Raw genomic sequence first — 21,169 nt, forward strand, 5'->3', positions numbered from 1 at the left:
TTCCTTATGTCTGCAACCTCCCTTTTTATCTCATTCTGCTATTTTATCATCTCATGGCTGAGCTCTAGTTTTACGTAATTTATGTTCCTATCAAGCTGCGCTATAATGTGAAGAAATTGTGAGAAAATTCCTTCTGTTCCTTGAGTTATATTTTTTTCCGGGTTAGGCTTTGTCTTTTGCAGCCCATGGTTGTCTTTTCCTCTCCCCGCCCTCTCTTTTGTTAGCTCTGGGTGAAATACTGGCCTTTATATAATAAATCAGTATAGTGGCCATATCATTTCTTTCCCCTTTGTACGTTCTTGGGCAGCTCTGCCCCGACAATCTGCTTGCTCTGTTGTAACGTCTCCTTCCCTGTTGTCTGCTACCAGTGTGTTTTCTTTCCCAGCAACACGTGAGAACTGGGTATTCTGGGTGTTCTCCACCTTTCTGTTATCTGAGAGCTTGGGTCAGGGAAGCCTCCGTTTTAGGATACATGCAGTCTTTGTTAAAATACATAGGCTCTCCTCCCACTCTTGAGATTTTGATGAACATCCTATATCAGAGTTTGCTCTACTTAGTCCTCCCTCCCTCCCTCTAGCCCCAGGGGTTTTGGGTCATTTCAATAGAATCCTGAAGACATCACTTCTCTCTGGAGGAATTAGACATATTATTATTTGCTTTCCAATTTCACCTCTTTCTTCCAAGTCCCCTTGTCAAAAGAGAAAAAAGATAAGGATGCCTGCTTGATTGTCTTCTCTCCAGATTTTGTAGTATTTCTGAGACTCTCAATATTTCTGAGGGGCAGGGAGGGGTGAGGATTGGAGCTATGTCACACCCCTCTGCTCTGTTCCAGAATCTTCTGTTTGGTGAATTTAAACCTGCATGGCCATATTCTACAACCCTGCATGACCTATCCTGCCCCAGCCCTCCTCCCCATATAGTGGATGGCATACTAAAGATCAGGAAGGGAAAATAGCTAAGACACACAACCAATCTGCCTAATAGAGGCAGAACTAAAAGGGCACATCACTGCTTCATGGCCCAGTGCTTTTTACTACATTTTCTTGCTTCCTGAGTTCTTGAACCCTTCAAGCCAAACACAGCTCAGGTCACCAGCTCTACTCCTGTCCTCATGGTAAAGCCCCATCACTCTGTCCCCTTTCTCAGTGTCATTTCACATAGATACAGTAGGAGCTTCACTTTGTCTCAGACTAAGGATTAGCAGCAGGCTTGGAGCTAGAAGAAAAACTCCCTTGGGGGTGCCTGGGTGGCTCAGTTGGTTAAGCGACTGCCTTCGGCTCAGGTCATGATCCTAGAGTCCCTGGATCGAGTTCCGCATCGGGCTCCCCACTCAGTGAGGAGCCTGCTTCTCCCTCTGACCCTCCCCCCTCTCATGTGCTCTCTCTCTCTCATTCTCTCTGTCTCAAATAAATAAATAAAATCTTTAAAATAAAAAAAAAAACTCCCTTGGGAGGCATCTGTAGCATAAGAACAAAACTCAGGGGCTTGGAGCACTGGATTTCAGTCCTAACTCTGTCATTTAATTAGCAATGTGCTGGAGTAAGTCATTTAACTTCTCTGAGTCTCAGTTCTATCTTCTGTAAAATAGGGATATTCTTAGCTACAGGGCAGCTGAATTTTATGTAAAGGATTTGTTCCTAGAGGCATTTCATAATTCTGAACTCACAGAGTTGAGACAGTCTGACAAAGAATGGCAGCTATGGCAGAGACTTCTGCATGGCTTCCAATGTACTACACAGCCAGAAACTACATTTCCCAGCCTCCTTTGCAGCTTGATAGGTTTTTGTGACAGGATTCTGGCCAGTGGTATAGCAATCATAGTGTTTTCACTGGTTGGAATACAGACATGATGGTAGGAGCCTAGCAGCCATCTTAGCTACCTTAGATACAGATAGAAAATGCAGAGATGCCTGACGTTGTAGGGCAGCTATATCAGTCATAAACTGTGTGACGTGAGAGAACATCACTGCTGTGTTTAATCTACTGTTATTTGTTACATTTGTGGAATTTATATCCTAATAATACAGGGTATTTTTATTTACTCAGATGGTGTTTCTTTGTGGAAACTCCAGCATAAATATATCTTAAATTCACTCAGACTGCACCAGCTTTGAAAAAAGTGAAATTTTATTTTTTTAAATTTAGGGGGATTTGAATTATTTCAAACTTTGTGTATACAGCAATAATTTGTTATTATTATCTTACATCATGGAATTTCAAATTTATATAATCCAATTTTGCATAAAACTCGACATCACTGGTCTTCCATAAGGCCGTTGTGAGGAATTACTGAATTAATATATAGAGATGCACAATATAAACTTTTTTCATATCAGAAATTGGGGCTTTTTTTACATAAACATTTTATTAAAGGATAACATTCATTTTTGAAAAGGCACAAATCATAAGGTCATCAGTTGATACATTTTCACAAAGCAGACACTGGGAAACCAGCATCCAGAACAAGAAGTAGAGCATTGCAAGCACCCCCAAGACCTCTCTCATGCTCCCTGTCATTCACTCTGATAGCCCAAAGGTAACCACTATTCTGAATTCCACTCCCAGCTATTATTTTTCTGTTCTTGAATTTACATAAAAGGATTATTACAGTATGTATCCTTTTGTATCTGGCTTCTTACCTTTAAAATTGGTGTGCGAGTCACTCATATTGTTGTGTGTGGCAGTATGTTCATGCCGTGAACTTTTAAGTATTGACTTTGAGTTATAAATGACACTTAAAGCTGTAACCAAAAAGACTTGAGCCTCTGACCTCCCACTTTTTTGCAATGCTTATAATGTTCCTTCTACAATGTTCCCTCTTAGCTCTGGCTACTAAATTCCTGTCACCTTTTAACAACTAGCTTAAAGGTAACCTCTTTTAGGAAATCACTTCTGATCTCTTCCTCCTCTGAGTTCCTATGGCTTTTTCGTACTTCTCTTATTACATTTATAACATATATTGTAAGTAATTGTATAGTATCCTCAAGGCATTTCATAATTCAGAGCTCATCTAATCCTGTCTTGTCTCATTTGAGGAAGGAATAGTGCAAAAGGATGTTTTAAAAAATATAACTACTTAAAATGTGTTGGGAAGGAGCAATTAACAAAGATATATAAATAGCAAATGTTTTTCTTTTTGATAAAGGTAATACAATGGCAAGCAAAACTAAATAATGGCCTAGTTATGCTTTTGGTAATGGTAGAGTAGCTTATAACTGACTAACCCTCCTGAAGATAACAAATATAAATTATGGATAAAATAATTTAAAAAACCCAACTATTTGAAGGTACTGAGATAAATTGAAAACAGAGAGAAGCTAGAAGAAAGTTGATCTTGAAAGAAGGGAACTACAACAGTTGAGGTTTGTGTGTGTGTGACTTCTGGCCTGGAAGTACCTCTCAGTCCGTAAGATGCAGAAGGAAGTCACAGTCTTACTGGTTAGAGAAGTAAGAAGATGGAGTATAGGGCTCCATAAAGGCTCCCAGAAAAAAAGGAAGTTGTAAGGCAGGGACCAAAAATTTACAAATAAATGCCATGCAAATCCTTGGCTGACCCCTAAGCTACACCTAAATAGAAGAGATTCTAAGGAGCCCAGCAAAGACACAGCAGTTAACAATTTGAAAAAAACTGAGTAGAGATTTCAGGTGCTACTCACCAAGGATAGAGTTTGGAATTTGAGTCTAGCAAATTAACTGCCTTTTTGAACAGGTATCCACACGTTAGAGAGCAAGGTACCAGAATTCAGAGTCTCCATAACACATCATTTTTAATGTGTATAACAATAAAAAGTCACTATATCTACAAAGAAACGGGAAAATGTTCACACAGGAGAAACAGTTGTCAAGAGAAACAGACCTTAGAGGTGATTATTTTTTAAAAGATTTTATTTATTTGACAGAGAGAGAGACAGCGAGAGAGGGAACACAAGCAGGCGGAGAGGGAGAAGCAGGCTTCCCTCTGAGCAGGGAGCCCGATGCGGGGCTCGATGAGAGGCTCAATGTGGGGCTCGATCCCAGGATCCTGGGATCATGACCTGAGCCCAAGGCAGATGCTTAATGACTGAGCCACCCAGGTGCCCCAGAGGTGATGTTTTATGGTAAAGATGGTGGTGATGGTTTCACAGGTGTACATGTAATCTCCAAACTCACCAAGCTGTATACATTAAATATGCACAGCTTTTTGTGTGTTAATCATACTTTAATAAAGTAGTTTTAAAAAGAAACAGATGTCAAGATGATTCAGAGGGCAGAATTAGCAGATAAAGACTTTAAAGCTGTTATTATACATACTTTAAGGACATTAAAGGAAATATGATCATAATGAATTAACAGATGGAAAGTCTTGGTAGAGAAATGAAAACTATAGAAAAAGAACCAAATGGAAATTCTAGAACTGAAGAGTGGAATATGTGACATGAAGCATTTGTTGGATAGGCTTGACAGCAGATTGGAAGATTGGAAGGGGCAGAAGGAAAGGGAGTGAACTTGAAGAAAAATCAACAGATATTATCTAATCTGAAGAACAGAAAGAAAAAAAAACATTTAAAAAAGAATAGATCTTCAGTAACTTAATGGACAATATCATGTTGTAAAATTTGTATGTGATTGAAGTCCCAGAAAGAGAGGAGAGAGAGAAATGTGGAGGAAAATATTTAAAGAAATAATGGCCAAATGTCTCCCAGTTTTCTGTAAAACATAAACTTACAGCTGATCCTAGAAACTCAATGAACCTCAAGCAGGATAAACACAAAGAAAACGACACATGGACTCAACATAATTAGCCCCCTGGATGCTAAAGACAAAGAGAAAAACGTGAAAGCAGTCAGGAAAAACAAAGATCCATTATATATAGGGAATCAATGATCCAAATGATGGCTGACTTATTAGAAACAATGGAACTTTAAATTTAAAAAATTAAAAATAAATTAAAAAAAAAAAGCCCTGACAATCCACAGTTCTATGTAAAAGCAATATAAAGACTTTTTTTTTTTTTTTTGGCAAAAGAAAACAATGAGTCACCAGCAGGCATGTGTTACATTGCCTTAAGCAGGCAAGAAATGTTTAAAGGAAATTTTTTAGGTGGACAGAAAATGACGCAAGATGGAAACTTAGATGTCTATGGTAAATATAAAATACATGCATTTTTCTTTTCTTAATTTCTCTGAAAGACAACTGGCTATTTAAGGCAAAAAGTTATAACATGTTGTGCAGTTTATAATATATATAAATCACATGACAGTACCACAAAGGATTAGGACAATAGCACAAATGAAATTCTATAGTTGCAAGTTTCTTTTTTTAAAAAAAAGATTTAATTTATTTATTTGACAGAGAGAACGAGAGAGAGTGCACAAGCAGCAGGGTGAGGGGCAGAGGGAGAAGCAGACTCCCCTGCTGAGCAGGGGGCCTGATGCAGGGCTGGATCCTGGGACTCCGGGATCATGACCCGAGCTGAAGGCAGACGCTTAACCGACTGAACCACCCAGGTGCTCCTAGTTGCAAGTTTCTTACATTGTATTTGAACTGGTGCAATATTAACTCTGAGGAAACTGTAATAAGTTGAGGATACATATTGTAATTCCTAGAGCAACCACTAAAAATAACACAAAGAGGTGTAGTTTAAAAGTCAATAAAACAGACGTATAACCCTAAGTCAGGCAGACAACAAAGGAACAAAAAAGAGATGGTAAAGATAGAAAACAAGTAGAAAAATAATTGTTCTACATCAAACTATGTCAATAATTGTATTAAATGAAAATGGACTAAACACTCTAATTAAAAAGCAGAGATTATCAGACTGGATTTTAACTACAAGATAAAACTATATGCTATCAATAAGAGGTGAATTTTAATTTAATTTAATTTAATTTAATGTTTTAGAGAGAGAGAGAGAGAGAGCACACATGCGCAGTGGGGAGGGGCAGAGGGAGGGGGAGAGAGAGAATCTTAAGCATACTCCATGCCAGTGCAGAGCCTGACATGGGGCTCAATCGCACAACCCTGAGATCATGACCTGAGCCAAAATTAAGAGTCAGATGCTTAACCGACTGAGCCACCCAGGCGCCCCAAGGTGAATTTTAATTTTAAAGACACAAGTTGAAGTAACAACAACAAAAGGTTGATATAACACGTAAACAGAAAGCAAAAGGAAGAGGAGTGGCTATGTTAGTATCAGACAAAATAGACTTTAAGACAAAGACTGTTATCAAAGAGAAAGACAAATAAAAGGGTCAATTAGGCAAGAAAACATAAAAATCATAAACACATATGTCTTTAATAACACTAACACAAAATACATGAAACAAAAATCATCAGAACTAAAGGAAGAAATAGACAAATCTTCAATCAGAGTTGAAGGTTTAGAAATCTCCGCTGAGTAATTTGTAGAACAAAGAGATTTTAAGAAATTAGTAAGAATATAGAAGGTCTCAATATTACCATCAGCCACCTTGACCTAATTGATATTTATAGAACACTGCAACCAACAACTGTAGGATACACATTCTTTTCAAATGTACATGGAACATTCACCAAAATGAATTATATCCTGGACCATAAAATCAGTCTCAATCAACTTGCAAAAGATTTAAATCTTACAGAGTATGTTCTCTGACCCTCTCTGATAGAATTAAATCAGAATTCATTAAGAATGAGAAAGCTAAGACCACACCCTTCTATATAACTCATGAGTCAAAGAAAATCACTAGGGGAGTTTTGAACTGAATGATAATAAAAAAAGCAACATATCAAAATTTGTGGGACACAACTAGAACACTGCTGAGAGAGGAGTTTATCAGTCTAAATGTTTACATTAGAGCAGAAGAAAGGCCAAAAATCAATCATCTGATTCTACCTTAAAAAGCTTTAAAATAAAAAAGAGAGTAAAATAAACTCAAAATAAATAGGAGGACAAGAATAAAAGCAGGTAAGAGGAGAAATCAAGAAATAGAAAACAAATAATAGAGAAAAAAATAGAGAAACAAAACCAAAAGATTAATCAAATTGGTAAATCCTAGTAAGAGTGACAGAGAAAAAGCGAAAGCAGAAATTACCAATATTGAAGGTAAAAGAGAAAGGAAAGGATGTAGAGGAAGAGAAGGAAGGAAGGGAAGGGAAGGGAGGGGAAGGAAGGAAGGAAGGAAGGAAGGAAGGAAGGAAGGAAGGAAGGAAGGAAGGAAAAGGCACATAGAGGGTTACAGTTCTCAGAACTGGAAGGGATCTTAAGGATGATTCCAGGGTAGTCAGTAGCAGAAGTGACCATGGCATTGTGAACAGACTCAAAGAGTGAGGTGAGTAGAGACAACCTTGGAGGAGACACCAGAGGAAATATTATTTTGAACACACAGAAGTCTGAGGTGTGAGCATATGCACACCTCAAAGCCCCATACAGCACATCACACAAAAAAGGTGGAGTTTGTCATGATGTCCCAAAGCCTCCAAGAAAATACTAAATTCCGGTAAAATACGACTAAGAAAGGAAAATACGTAGTATCGTCTAAACACTTTTCCATTGAAAATAGTTAAAATGCAGCACTTAAGCAAAACTTCCTGAAATGCCTTCCTCTGAATATAGTTCTATGAGCTATTCTGCAGAAATGGGTCGGAGGAGGTTTGAGCAACACTGCTCACTGCATGGGCCGCCCTCCTCCTGAAGATTCATGGTGCACTCCAGCGAGGCAGTGACTCTAGGCAGCCTAACGGTGTGAAAGTCAGCCTGACTCTCTTCAGCCTCACGTTTCCTGTTTTTATGGGGCCACAAAACTCTCCTTTCATGGAACACCTATTCACGTTCCAAGGAACCAGTATTCTTTGGAATACATTTTGGAAAAAAAACTGACCAAAGGGTTAGTATAAAGCTAAGAACTGTAATAGCTGTGATTCATTACTATGAGACCATTCTGCAAAGTGAAAAGATAAGGGATAACTTGGTTTTACTTAAAATGTTTCTTCGAAGGAGCTTGAAACACACTGGACTCAGGGTGTTTTCGATGGATTCAAATAGAAGTCTAATTACTTCTTGTTGCTATTTTTCCTCTGTAAATTTAATAGCATTTCTCTGTAGCATTCCAGTAGAAATTTAAACATTCTGGGAAAGCGATTACAAGAGAACAATTAAGCACTGGGATTTCATCTACACGTCTGTTACATCTCATACAAGAAAAAGAATGACTTGAGTTGCTCACCCTTGTGACTTTTGCATAGAATATTATACCACACCACCGCTCAAACATTGTCACAAGATATGAAAAGACAGCAACCGGAGGGCCTCTGGGTTCTCTGCCATTTTTCTTCTGTAAACTTAGGGCTGCGTATTACAAATTGATACTTAGATAGAATCGATCATCTCAACCTTCACTGGGGGCTTATTGAAAGGAAGTGAGTTTGAATGGTGCTCCTTTCAGTGAAAACTTAAGAAAGACTTTGTGAATGGGTTTATCACATATTATAATTATTTTTGCACTTGCGATTCATCGCAGTAGTCTAGAACAGTGTGCCAGTCTCTAGGCATTGCTGTTTAAATACCGGCCAAGGTCACAAGTGAGAGGGAGTTCGGTCCTCATTTACCTCATACCAGCAGCTGGGTTGGCATGCAGCTGCAGAACCCCTGGGGGCTCTATTTAATTTGGCATCCCTTCCTGAGCAGTACTGAGACTTTCACTTCAACGACTCTGCTGGGCTTTGCCATAATTTCTATGGTGTATCAGTAAACTCTGCTGGAGAGATGCCCAAGCAAACCTGAGAGCAGGCTAGGAGCGTGTCCAGTTCAGGTATTTTTGCTTAAGTCAATGATGGCATTAACCCCACATACAAATTCAGCCCGTTTAAAAAATACATTATTCATTAGTAGAGAAACTGATTTGTAAGGAATAGTATTCAGTCATCTTAATAATGTGTGTGTGTGTGTGTGTGTAAGACCCTGTCCTTTTCACAATTTCTTTTGGGATAATTTTCCTAGACTCTGAATCAGACTGTCAAAAGTAAATACAGGCCCAAATTCTGAGTAAGCCACATATTAATTATAAGGCTTGGTCATAAATCTATTCCCTGGGTTTCTTATCTGTAAAATGGGAGTGGTGATCTCTCTGACACACTCTGAGTATTAAAAGTGGTAACACGTAAAAGTCACTAGGACGAGGTCAGGTACACAATAGGTACTCTATAGATGCTTTATGAAATGCATGACTGCAAAAAGAAAAAAATCAATACCTTCTGTGACTTTTGTTTCCACAATCAGAAGAGAAAACAGTTTCACCTGGTCTACTTTTCCGTTTTTCACATCTTGGTGGTGGTCAGAAAAGGGAAAGGAAGGGAACCAAAGGAAACTGATTTTGCTTGGAATCAGAATGATAGGTTGTCAGAACTGGAAGAAATCTTAGGGATGGTGTGATCCGATGCCCTAAATTTACCAATGAACAAACTAAGGCCCAAGGATTCTAAGCGCTTTGCCCCCAGATCACATAGAAGTTAATGACCGATCCAGGATTGGGGTCCAATATAAACACGGACTTTTCTTATAATGTGGACTGTTAATATTGTGTGAAGCTATGGTGGTTTAAAAAAATCTTCCTTTGGCTAACTTGAAAAATAGTTCTCCTTTTACAGGTTTCTTATTATTTTTTTCTTTTTTTTAACATTTTACTTTACTTTTAATCCATCAGGAGTTTTCTTTGGTTTCGGATATAAAGTTAGGACTTAACTGAATGCTCTCTTCCCAAATCGTTAGTCCAGAGACGTGGCACCACACATCTCACCAGCCCTCCCTTTCCCCCTGACTTACAGTGTCACCTTCCCTACCTTCAAAATTATTTTTTACACTAAGGTCAATATCCATGCTCATTTTTTATTCCATTGATCTGTTAATTTTTCTACCCATAGGATGCTGTTATAATTATGTTAATGTTATCATATGTTTTAACAAGTTATCTGAAAAATTTACCTTCATTAATCTTCTTTAGAAAAAAACAAAAAACCTGAAGCTTTTGCCCATGTATTTTTCAAGATGATGAACACTGGCAAGTTGAAGAGAATTAATATTCCACATAGACCAAATAAAACCCATAAGAATTTTGATTGAAATTACATTTGATATAAATATTAATTTGGAAATAACTGGCACTCTTATTATAATCATTTTTCCTCTTTGGGAATATGATGTATCTTTTTATTTATTCAACTGTTCTTTGATGTGGCTCAGTAAATTCGAGGCATAGCGTGTCAAGCTTTAAAAGCACACAATGATGATCTAGGGAAGGGAAAATAAATTCTACCTGAAGAGGTTTAGGGAGATATTTTTGATGGCCAAAAAGAGGAGTGCTCTACAAATGTAGCCAAATGAGGTACATGGTATTTCATTATTTAAATTAACTTGACACAGCCTAGCTCAATTACACAGGTCCTTACCAAGTTGTTATTCATAGTCATTAACCACATATGCATCAACCAACAATAAATTTATATTGGGTTCTTACCAGATCTGGCACCATGTTTGATGTTGATGATATGTTCCCTGTCCTCAAAGGAGTTTACAGTCTAATTGAAGTAAGTTTCCATCTTTAAAAGTACCAGCTCTAGAGAGTAGATCTTTTTTTTTTCCAAAGATTTTATTTATTTATTTGAGAGAGAGAGTACGAGTGAGTTGGGGGGAGGGACAGAGGGAGAGGAAAAAGCAGACTCCCTGATGAGTGGGGAGCCCAACTCGGGGCTTGATCCCAGGACCCTGGGATCATGACCTGAGCCAAAGGCAGATGCTCAACTGACTGAGCCACCCAGGTGCCCTGAGAGTAGATCTTAAATGTTCTCACAACACACACACTCACAGAAGAGGTAATTATGTGAGGTGATAGACGATACCATTTCACAGTATAGTATATACGTGTATCAAATCATCACATTGGACACCTTAAACTTATACAACATTATTTGTCAATTCTATCTCAATAAGCCTGGGGGTGGGGCAGGAGAGCACCAGCTCTTCTTCTTGTTCTAATCCTTGAGTTAATATAGCCTCTTACTATGTAGTTTGATCTTTTACTTCTATTCCCAGAACAAGGCAAAGAAATTTCTCAAGCAAATTCCTTGGTCATCAAGGGAGCAGTTTTTGGCTGGGTCCCAGATCTACTCCTCAGGTGTAGGTCAAAGTCATCATCTAGCTAGCTGGGGTACCATAGACAGATTGGCTGAGTTTGAATTGACCTGTAGCCGTTCGACTTTGGGCAAATTATTTAGCCACTTTGCCTCTGTTTCCCCAAATATAAAATGGAAGTGGTAATCATATTTAACTTGTAGGGTTACTGTGAAGATTACATGAGCTAATTTGTTTATATTGTACTTACTACCATGCCCAGCATGGAGAAGCACTCAGAAATACTGGCTGTCACTTAAAATGCAGTTTCCCTGGCAGGTAATACATTTCAGCTTAATGCAGCCCAGAGCAAAAGCACAGCTAGGTGTCCTGCAAGTGTTCAAGATTAGAAAATGGGATTTTGTGGGGGAATGATCTTCCCTTCTATGGAAGCTTAGGTCCTACACTTGAAGCTGTGGGTAAATGGAATAATTAACCCATGTCTGTGGGAAAATGGCGGCATCTTCCCTTGGGATTTCAATGTTTTAGATTAGATGATAATTCTATAATTAGAGGGTTACAGTCTTAAAAATCCTTGGCAGAAAGAGTCAATCCTCTTCCCCCCTAAATTATGGTTATATTAAATGAATCCAATATTAAGTATCCGGTATATCTTTAAGTGGGTCAAGAAGAGGAGGTTGGGATAATGTTTTCTGGGGTGGTCAGCTACCTCTCTTGGGTCAATGCCTGTTTTCACTTTACAATGTCTCCTGATAACGTTCTACACGGATCAGCCCCTTTTCGGCTAGAAATGGAAAATGGTATTTTGAAACTCAGAATTTTCTTAGCATATTAAACGTGAGATTTTAGTATGACTGAACCTAACCACTGGCTACATCTGGGCCTCTCACTAGCCAGGCATGGGGAAAGGAGAATTCCTTTGCTCTAAGTGGCCCCAATGGCTTGAGAAACTGTCCATCGCTGAGTAGCTCGCCTGGGATCTCCCTGGGAGATAGGGAAGCAGGGTATCTCACCAAGAAATCCCCAAGGATCTTTTGCATTTCTGGTTCCTTCCCACCTCTCTTCTCATCTTTCACTTTCTCCTCCTGATGCCTCATGCCTCCTATTTCTTCCAGCCAGGGTCCCTCTCCTGCTCTGGGTGCTACAATGACTCAGATAGGAAGAAAGAGTAGTAACAAGGAGATGTGTTCCCCCACCCCTATCCCCGACTCTGAGCCTTAAGCCAGCAAAATGAGTACATGATCAATGCAGTCAGCTCCATGCCCAAGTTGCTTTAAAAGACCCAGGCCCCAGATAGGAAGGTAGTGTAACTAAAGTTATCAGAGAAACTAGGCGCCAACTGAAGGTATAATTTCCTTTTATAGCAGGAAGTTAGTAAAAAGGAAGGCAGTGGTTAAAATCATAGGCTCTAATATCAGATAGGCCTGGATTTGAATCTGGGCTGTCCCACTCACTAGTTGCACGACTGAAGCCAGAAATGTAATTTCTCTATGCCTCAGTTTCTTTATCACTTAGATGGGAGTCATATCACTCACTCCACTGGGATCTATGTGGGCATGGATATAAGAAGCTCAGCGCAGTGCAACATAATTCACGGAGTCAAGTCCAAGCAAATCGTAGCTATTTATTATAAAAAGTTGAATCAGAAAGTCAAAATTTCTCAGTGTCCATAAAGCACTCCACAGGGATGTATTCATATCCCTTTGGCAGGAGTAGCTTCACAGATGGTTGCATCAGACTATAAATGTGTGATGCTGCTCACCATGAAGATCATCCAACTAATTACCCTCAGTCAGTTTCCCTGTTCACTAAGCAGCCTTCTAACGGGGCCTTCCGTATCGCTTTCTAAGAAGGAAACAATGTGCTCACCAGATCAGGCTGACTGGAACATTCAGGCTTGTCTGACAATTACAGCTCTCCTTAGAATAAACACAATGGCATCCAGTTTATACGTCAGTCTCTTACGAGTTCAGCTGCACCCAAGAGATGGATCCAAGTCTGACAGAATGAAATCTCTAACTGTAAAGTTGAGGGTCGTACCCTGGGTTGCACCAAATTAGTAGCACTCCTGGGCTCTCTAAGCTGCAAATTGCCGACCTGTGACACAGGTATAGACTGGAGGTCACCTGCCCGGCCCCAGTGGACTTACTTTTGTGACTCCTGTTCTAAGGATAAGAACACTTTGGACGTGTTCTTAGGATTTTTTACTTCTTGCGAAAGAGCAAAAAAGGAAGAAAAAAGCGTATCCCCTGAACACCACTTTTCCTTTTTTTTTCCTGTTTAGCATAAACAGAGAAGTTGGGAAACACACCCATATTTTAGAAAACACTCTGATGAAGATAGTCCCCCAGGCTATTTCTTTGCATGAGCAGTTGGGACCACAGTGAGTTGGTAAGTGGGTAAGATTTGGCGGGGGGAGGGGGGGGGCCTTTACACTGTCCAGTGCTGAGGCTGGTAATTGGCAATGAGGAAGGGGGGCTGTGGAGAAGGGGTGCAAGGTGGAGGGGAGGGGAGGGCAGACAGCATTTGCGAGGAGCCAGTCAGCTCTGTGCTCCACCTGGCTCTCTTGCCTCCACCAATCTTGCCCCAGATCCTGCTTTGGACTAACACTGGAGGGAGAGCGGACACGTGGGGATTAGGGATGGGGTTCCAGTACAGTCCTAGATAGCAGTGGGGAAGTATTCAGCATCTGGGAGAAAACCCAGCCATCCGGCTAGATTGGCAGCTCTGGGTGGCCATTCATATGACAGGGACAGAGTTGTATGGAAACGGTCAGGGGGAAGGTTGCCTGCAGAACTCTAAATAGTCCGTTTCAGGAACATTGAACAAGTTCAAGAGATAATGCCAGATAATGCTATTCAAGAAATCTTTATCACCAAAGAGAGAGGAAATAAAATAACCAATGAGGCCATCAAGGGAGAGAGATCGTTCAGGAGAATTCTAAAGCTGCCATTCGGTGAGAGCATCTGGAGAAGTGATCTAATTTCAGAAACTGTCTGCCTTCAGCCCTTCTTTTTATGATCCAGGCTGAGATCACACAATTAGATTTCAGTTAGCCCATTCAAGGCCAACCACCAATTGGCCTTACCTGTCCAGCCACATCTTTTGGTTTTTTTCCCTTTATAAAAAGATGATTAGGCAAAGCTCCAAGCCACTCCCTGTTACTCCTTCTTCTCCACCTCTGCCTTTGCTTGTATAGCTTCCAGAGCTTCCAACGCAGGCCCCTCTTCTCTCAGCCATGCCCACCAGCTTCTCCAAGGCCTATCTTGACTCATGCACACCCCCCGCCACCCTGGGGGCCGTTACACCCATCATTACTCTGTCTCCCCGAGAGGCTGGCAGTTCCCCAAGGCGCCAACGCAGCATTGATCTGGGAGTCGCCGAAGAGCTGTGGCCACAACGACGACGACTATGACCCGGAACAAGCCAATTTGTCTTCTCAGGATACAGATGGGGAATCTCAGTCCTTAGAGACTGAATGATGTTCCCATGACAGCGAGGCTATGTTACAGCAGCGGCGGGGCCCCATTCGTGCCCACGTCCTCCGAGTCTCCTCTCGGTCTACGGTTCTTTCCGCTGAAGAGCTCACAGCTGCTTCCAGACCTCATGGTTGCCAGCCATAAACAGATTTATTCAGGCTATCATTGCAGATAGAGATGGAAATCAAAGGACTATATAAGTTGGATATTTTGGTGGCATATTGTCCCAACGTCACAGCCTAATGAGAAGGATCGCCTCCAGATAAATATCTTCTGGGCTTGCATTACACATTCGATTCAGAGCGGATGATTTTAAAGAAAGTATAGGGTGAATTACTCTAGTCTGTGGGTACTTACTTCTGTTGTACCAATGAGATTTTAAAAGGCTAGGAATGTATACTTGAATTCAAGTACAGTTTAAGGTACAATGGGTTAGAATATTGGAGAACACAGCAATTGTATTTATTCATCTCAAGTACCTCTCGGTGGATAATTAACCTGGGCCGTGATAAAAACAATTCTATTAGGCCCATTTCTCTTGTGGCTGATGCCACTGTGCTATTTGCTATAGTATTTTTCCTTTGTTTCATCATAAACCGAACGCTACTATAATAATGCAAGTATCACCTCTTACGTAGCAGTTCCATTTTCCTCCGTGCGATGGAAAAGCCACCATGGTTAGAGGAAAGCAGGAAGTTTATATTTTCACTCATGAAGATGTAGTTCTTATGAAAATCTGCAGTGACAGTCTAGATATATCCATGGTAGGTTTCCTGTACCATCCACTAAGAGAGTTTTTTATCCATAAAGAATACAGAGTTTTCAGGATACTTCTCTGTTCTGATACACACTTTGCCCCACACTGGATATTTGTGAGAAAGAGAAGGAAATCTATCACAGGGAGTTCTAATTTGGGGGAGGGGTATCATGGGCCCCTTTGGGAGTCTGGTGACACCTACAGACCCCTTCTTAGAATAATGTTTTCATAAATGCATGAAACAGTATACACTGGAAACGAAGTATATTGAAGTACAGTTCTAGCCATGGACCCCTGATGCCCTAAACCTATCATAGAGCTGACTCAGGCTCCACCATCTATGTAATTTTTGGCTCCTCAAAGTGCGATTATGAGGTTAGAAACATAGCCTCCTCCTTACCAAAACTCAAGCCCAAAACCCAAGTCACAAAGTGCAAAGGCATTGGATCACATCCGGGGGCAAGGCTAGCTGGTTAGCAGGTGGCCGCTGACCCGGGATGATTGCAGGGCAGTGAAAGGCTCTCTTCCTGCGTCCCTCAATCCCCCTCCTCCCTGTCCACTCATGCTTCAAATCCCTTAATAGAGTCTAACTCCTTTGGTTTAATTAAATAGAGGATTTACTCTTGTTAAAAAACAAAAACCCATGGGAGAAGTAATACTCCATGCCAAAGATTTTCAAATTTATTTTCAGGAGTAGAAGCTATTTTTCAAATGCAACCTTAAATAGAATGCTGATATGTAAATAAATGCAAATTTTTGAAGAGTTTAGTATAATTCTATATGTTGAATTACATACACAAATAAGCATATATATTATATGTAAATCAACACTGGAAACAATGAGGTTGTCTTGATGAAGGCAAATTATGAAATCAAGAGTTACAGATAATAACTACCATCTTGCATCCATCTCAGCATACAATTTATTTCTGTATTTTTTTCTTGCATGCACAAGATGGAGAACATTCTGAAGTCAATGGATAAGGAATTGCAAATAGCTAACAATTTATGGTGTTTATAATCTCAGGAGTTCCCTCAATTAAAATGCTCCAGAAGCTTTAAAGAATAGTAGGAACTTTTTGTTTCAAAATGGAATCATTAACAATATCTAACAACTGCTCGTATTCCTTGGTAATTGAGGATTAGTTGATGAGTACTTAATTTAGGGAGATTTGTCCAGTGGATTTCATAAATACTTTGAATCCTAACTCCCCTTACCTACTTCATAACCTTAGGTGAGTAGCTTAATCTTAGTCTCAGTTTCCTCATGTGTAAAATGGTTATAAAAATAGCACATATGTTATAGGTATAAGGGTTAAATATGAGAGTGTACATAAAGCACTTAGCATAGCACCTGGCACAGTTTAGCAAGTGCTCTTATTTTTGAGGGGTCCAATGACCAGAAGTACTTTTCAACTGTATATAACAGTTGTAACATTGTAACATTGTCCTATAACATTGTAAGATGTTCGTTCCATCTTGTCCATTGAAATTTCTTCTTGGGTATCTCGGCACCCTCCTGTTTTGGATAGTCACTCAACTGCAAAACAATCTAATTTTGTTTTGCGTGTTGAGTCCAAATTTTAAGAGGATGCTTTATTGCTGACCTTTCATGTACAGCTGTAAGCAAACTCACATGGCGGCCCTGCATTGCCAGATGAAGATCGTACAGCACATTTCCAACCAGGTAAGAACCAACCCAAGCCTAAAATGAGCAACGAGATGATCTATAATGCTGTATTCCCACCGTGCAATGTGTATTATTGTAATTGTACCATTCACTATTACGCTGCCAAACGTGAGCTCCAGAGAACTTGCCTGGCTTTGAATGCATGGTGGCACACATGTATTATAATGCTAACACCAGTGGAATGCTTAGTAGGGGCTAGGCGCTGCTTTAAGACCTTGACGTGTATTTGCTGACTTAACCTTCACTTATTTATTTGTGTGATTATTATAGGAGCGTATATGAGCAGATCTGAATTTCAAAATATGACCAGTACAAAGATACACCCTATCTAATAAAAGACACCTTTCTAGGGAATTCAAATATGTGTGTGTGTGTGTGTGTGCATGCCCACGCACTCCAAGAATTAACCTAACAGCACAAACTAACCCATTGATTGTATCTAGTATGTATGAAAATTTGGTACTTAACCTAAGTATGTCTGTGTTTTCTTTGTTACACTTTAAAATGGCTCAAATATTTATCAAAAAAAGTTAAATATGAATTAAATGCTTGCAGTCTCCCTGAAACTCACCGGAGTTCTCTGTAACAGTCTGAAAACGAGAGCATTAAGCCTTATTACTCATTTATACTGGTGTGTGAAAGGAGCCAAATCAGATTCTTCCCCGGGAGCACAGGTGTGAAGAAGTGGCAGGAAGTATGAGATTTCTAGTATTAGCTCATTTTCCCCAAAGCCGGGAGCCTTATTAGGTACCTATTATGTGCCAGCAATGTTATATTACCTGTAATTCCCAGAACCCCCTTGCCTAATGGGCACCACTATTCTGACTCTGTAGAAGAGGGAACTGAGGATTTGAGATTGCATTTGCTTGGCTGGGGTTGCATAACTGCAAGATGGCAGACAGGACCCAAACTGAGCCACTCAATCCTTCCCACCCCACCAGACCGCCTCCAACCCAACCTCCCCGTTTTATAACCCCTGATGATGGGAATGAGCGAGGTGGAGTAACTTGCTCTTGGAAACAGCTAGTTGGTGGCAAGGCTGTTGCAGGAATCCAGGAGCGAGGGTGTTTCACTAGGAAGACTCTCTCGGATGGCCCAGTGGGAGGATGCCCCGTGCAACCAGGGTGACCGCGGCCAGCAACATCGTTTCTTCACTTCTAGACTCGGCATCAGGTCACTTAGTTTCAATCAGAGACTGGATGCGGGAGGAGACAGACCAGTCCTCTCCTGAGCACCTATTATGTGTAAAACACTACTTGGGGCAGGGGAAAGTCTGAAAAACAGGCAAACAGAACGGACAGCAAGGCCCCTGCCCTCATATCAGGGTGGGAAAGAAGGCATCATCATAGGAAATATTAAATAGAATCCTTGGAAGGTATTTCAGTAATATTTTGGCTCTCTCCCTCAACCGCTACAGTAATGTAAGCTTTAAATGACAGTATAAAACATGGCACAATACAATCCGCGAAAATTGCCACTAGTCACAACTAGTATTTTCAGAGCCCTTATTTGTACCAGGACCTTTGCTAAGTGCTTTGACTTCTCTCATTTGAATCTCAATACAATCCTATGAGATACTCTTACTATGGACATTTTACACGTGAAACAACGCAGGCTCTTTCTGGGAGGTCCCTCATCGGGCAAGATTCACACCAGGCCGTGGAGTCTGAACCAGACTCCCTATGCTGAGAGCTAGCGAGTGCTGGGAGTTCGGCACAGGGCTGGTGGGTCTGGGAAGGCGTGACGCATCTCAGCACAGAAACTCAGGAAACATTCTCAAGAAGTCTGGAAACTCCCTACCGGCGGATTTTTTGTGAACGTTACCCGATGAGGGCAAAGCCTCTAATAGCCCCTTCCCGCTCCCAGAGTCCTAGTGGGCTTTTGTGAGAGAGCCCGGGAGCAGCCAAGGTCAATCGTCTCATCACTTTCTTCGGCTTTGCCAGGACTCAAAACCCAGGCGGAACTAAAGGTCTAAACAGCAACCACCTACCGAGGTGATGTACCAGCCCCATTCTCCAGCACCTCCTCCAGTGCCAGACTGGTGGCGCACATTTGAGGAATCAGGAAGAACACGAGAAGTCCTTGTTTTCTGGAAAACCCTCTCTAAGCGACCTGCCGAGAAAGCTCTCTTGAGCCACGGAAGCGGGGGTGTTGTCTGCGTGTGCCAACACGGTGCTTGGGTAGTGACTATGTGTCATAAATAGGAGATGGCGTTTCTGAATGTCTTTAAAAGCGGTTTTCCTTTGGTTCCACTAATTTAATTTACCAAATGGTCCTGGGAAAAGGGAGGGGGACCAAGATGCTGACTCCACGTTTCCTGGAAAATCCACATTTTCTTTCTACACTGCTCTCAAAGAAATTCCATCTGACTGTTGTCTGCTGGCTCCCTCAGACTCTCCCTCTGTCAAAATTCTGACCCGGCAGGTGTGAGAAAGAAGAGCTGCAGAACTTGCGTGAATACCCACATCTGTTTTTGGAAAAAAGGAACAGAAGCAGCACAGAAGGAAGTAAAAGAGATAATTGCTGGCTTGAACTACAATGCATTTTCCTTGTGGGCAGAGGGCCAGCTTGCAGCACGCAGACTAGGCAGGCCCATCTTATTGGAATTCAGGGGTGGGCCTCCGTTCTTGTCCGGAGACAGCTGTAAACCAGCGGCCCATAGCATTGCAATCAGGCACCGAGTTTTGTCAAGGAATGCTGATACGTACAGAAGCAGCTTTGTCTGCTTCAACTGCACCCCTGCCTAGTGAAATGACAGTCAATCTCTGATTCCAGATGACAAGAACTGGAGAAAAACTTAAAACAAATGGCGACCTTTCAAAAGATTAATTTGTTTACCAACAAAACGTTCCCTCTTTGTCATCCGAGATGGGGGTGACCTTCACTTTCCCATATCCAGGCTGAAAGGATGCTGACTACAGTCATCTGTTAACTCCGTCTCAGCAATTATTCCCTTTTTTATTTTTAGTGACAAGAAGGGTTTATTAATTCACTCTGCTTCTTGTTATGGTTTATAAATGCAACAAGCTCATTCTGAATTACTGCAGTGTAACATCAATTTGTTTAAATCTAATTCTGCTCCCATTGCCAAATTACGTTGTGACTGTAATTGTGGCCATATGCATGGACTTAAAACACAATCATGTTTTGAAATCGTCCTTCTTTCTCCCCCCACCACCCCCCGGCCCCGACCTTCCCCCTTTATTCTGGTGCTGCTTCTAATCATTTGACATGAACACAATTGCCTCACTTTTCATTACTTTATCATCCCAGAAATGAATGTACTTTCACGAGAGAGATTACTATGTACACCCCAAGTGAAACAGTAAAGAATGAAACTATGATTTGTGAAGTGTGGTTGCTACCCAACTAAGTTAGTGAAAAACACGGCATAACATATGACTCATAAAATCGAGAAATCATAATAGTATTAAATTCAACCTCATGAATAAATAAAAGATTCTAAGTTTACATTGCATTATATATTTATTTATTTGGAAAGTGGGACCAAAGGACTGGTATAATTCTACAGCAACTCATAGGTTGCCAACAAGAAAAATGGTTTTATGATTCTTTTCTAGGTCATAACAGTTATAATCAGACTTATTTGTGCAGCGATTCAAAGCAATGTTTTGTTTGGCTATTTTGTTATGCATTCATAATTGTTCTTTTAAAATTCATGCTAACAGATACATGTTTCAAGCCTCGTAAGAAACCCTTTTTATCTAAACGAAATAAATCAAAGTCAAATTTTCTGTAGATCTTCGAATGTGTTGCATCAGAAAGTCTAACTGGAGCTAGATGGCAGTGAGGAAGTGTGAAGCTGATGTATCAGAGATTTCTTCCTCTTGTCTCCCCGTACCTGTGAGGCTCTGCTCTAAAACCTATTAGAGCATTCTTGTTGTTGTTGTTGTTGGATAATTTGGCAGATTTACGATATTGGAAAAAATCATTAGTGAGTTTCACTTTTAGTACCTTTTTTATAAATTGATTTTACCTATAGTTACAGGATATAAAATTCTGAAGGCACGTGGGGTGGGGTGTGTGTGCACGCGCGCACGCGTGTCTGGGGTATATGTGCTTTCAGTGCTCTAAAATCTCTGCACCAGCCCCTTATGATCAGGAAGGATACACCTCTTCATAAAATGGAGAAAATATCA

The 21,169-nt window shown here is 40.6% G+C and overlaps 1 protein-coding gene and 1 long non-coding RNA gene across 2 annotated transcripts in view; one reads left to right on the forward strand and one right to left on the reverse strand.

Moving 5' to 3' along the window:
• Positions 1 to 17,011, forward strand: part of LOC118532492 (uncharacterized) — a 177,378-nt gene extending 160,367 nt beyond the window's left edge. Inside the window, exons 4-5 of the long non-coding RNA XR_013450144.1 lie at positions 13,368 to 13,474; positions 16,940 to 17,011. This is a non-coding gene — a long non-coding RNA (uncharacterized LOC118532492). The remainder of the gene's footprint in view (positions 1 to 13,367; positions 13,475 to 16,939) is intronic.
• Positions 1 to 21,169, reverse strand: part of IQCH (IQ motif containing H) — a 209,030-nt gene that overhangs the window by 142,804 nt on the left and 45,057 nt on the right. The window lies entirely within an intron of this gene.

Source organism: Halichoerus grypus, chromosome 8 (genome assembly GCF_964656455.1).
Source record: "Halichoerus grypus chromosome 8, mHalGry1.hap1.1, whole genome shotgun sequence".
In the NCBI taxonomy this organism is placed as follows: domain Eukaryota; kingdom Metazoa; phylum Chordata; class Mammalia; order Carnivora; family Phocidae; genus Halichoerus; species Halichoerus grypus.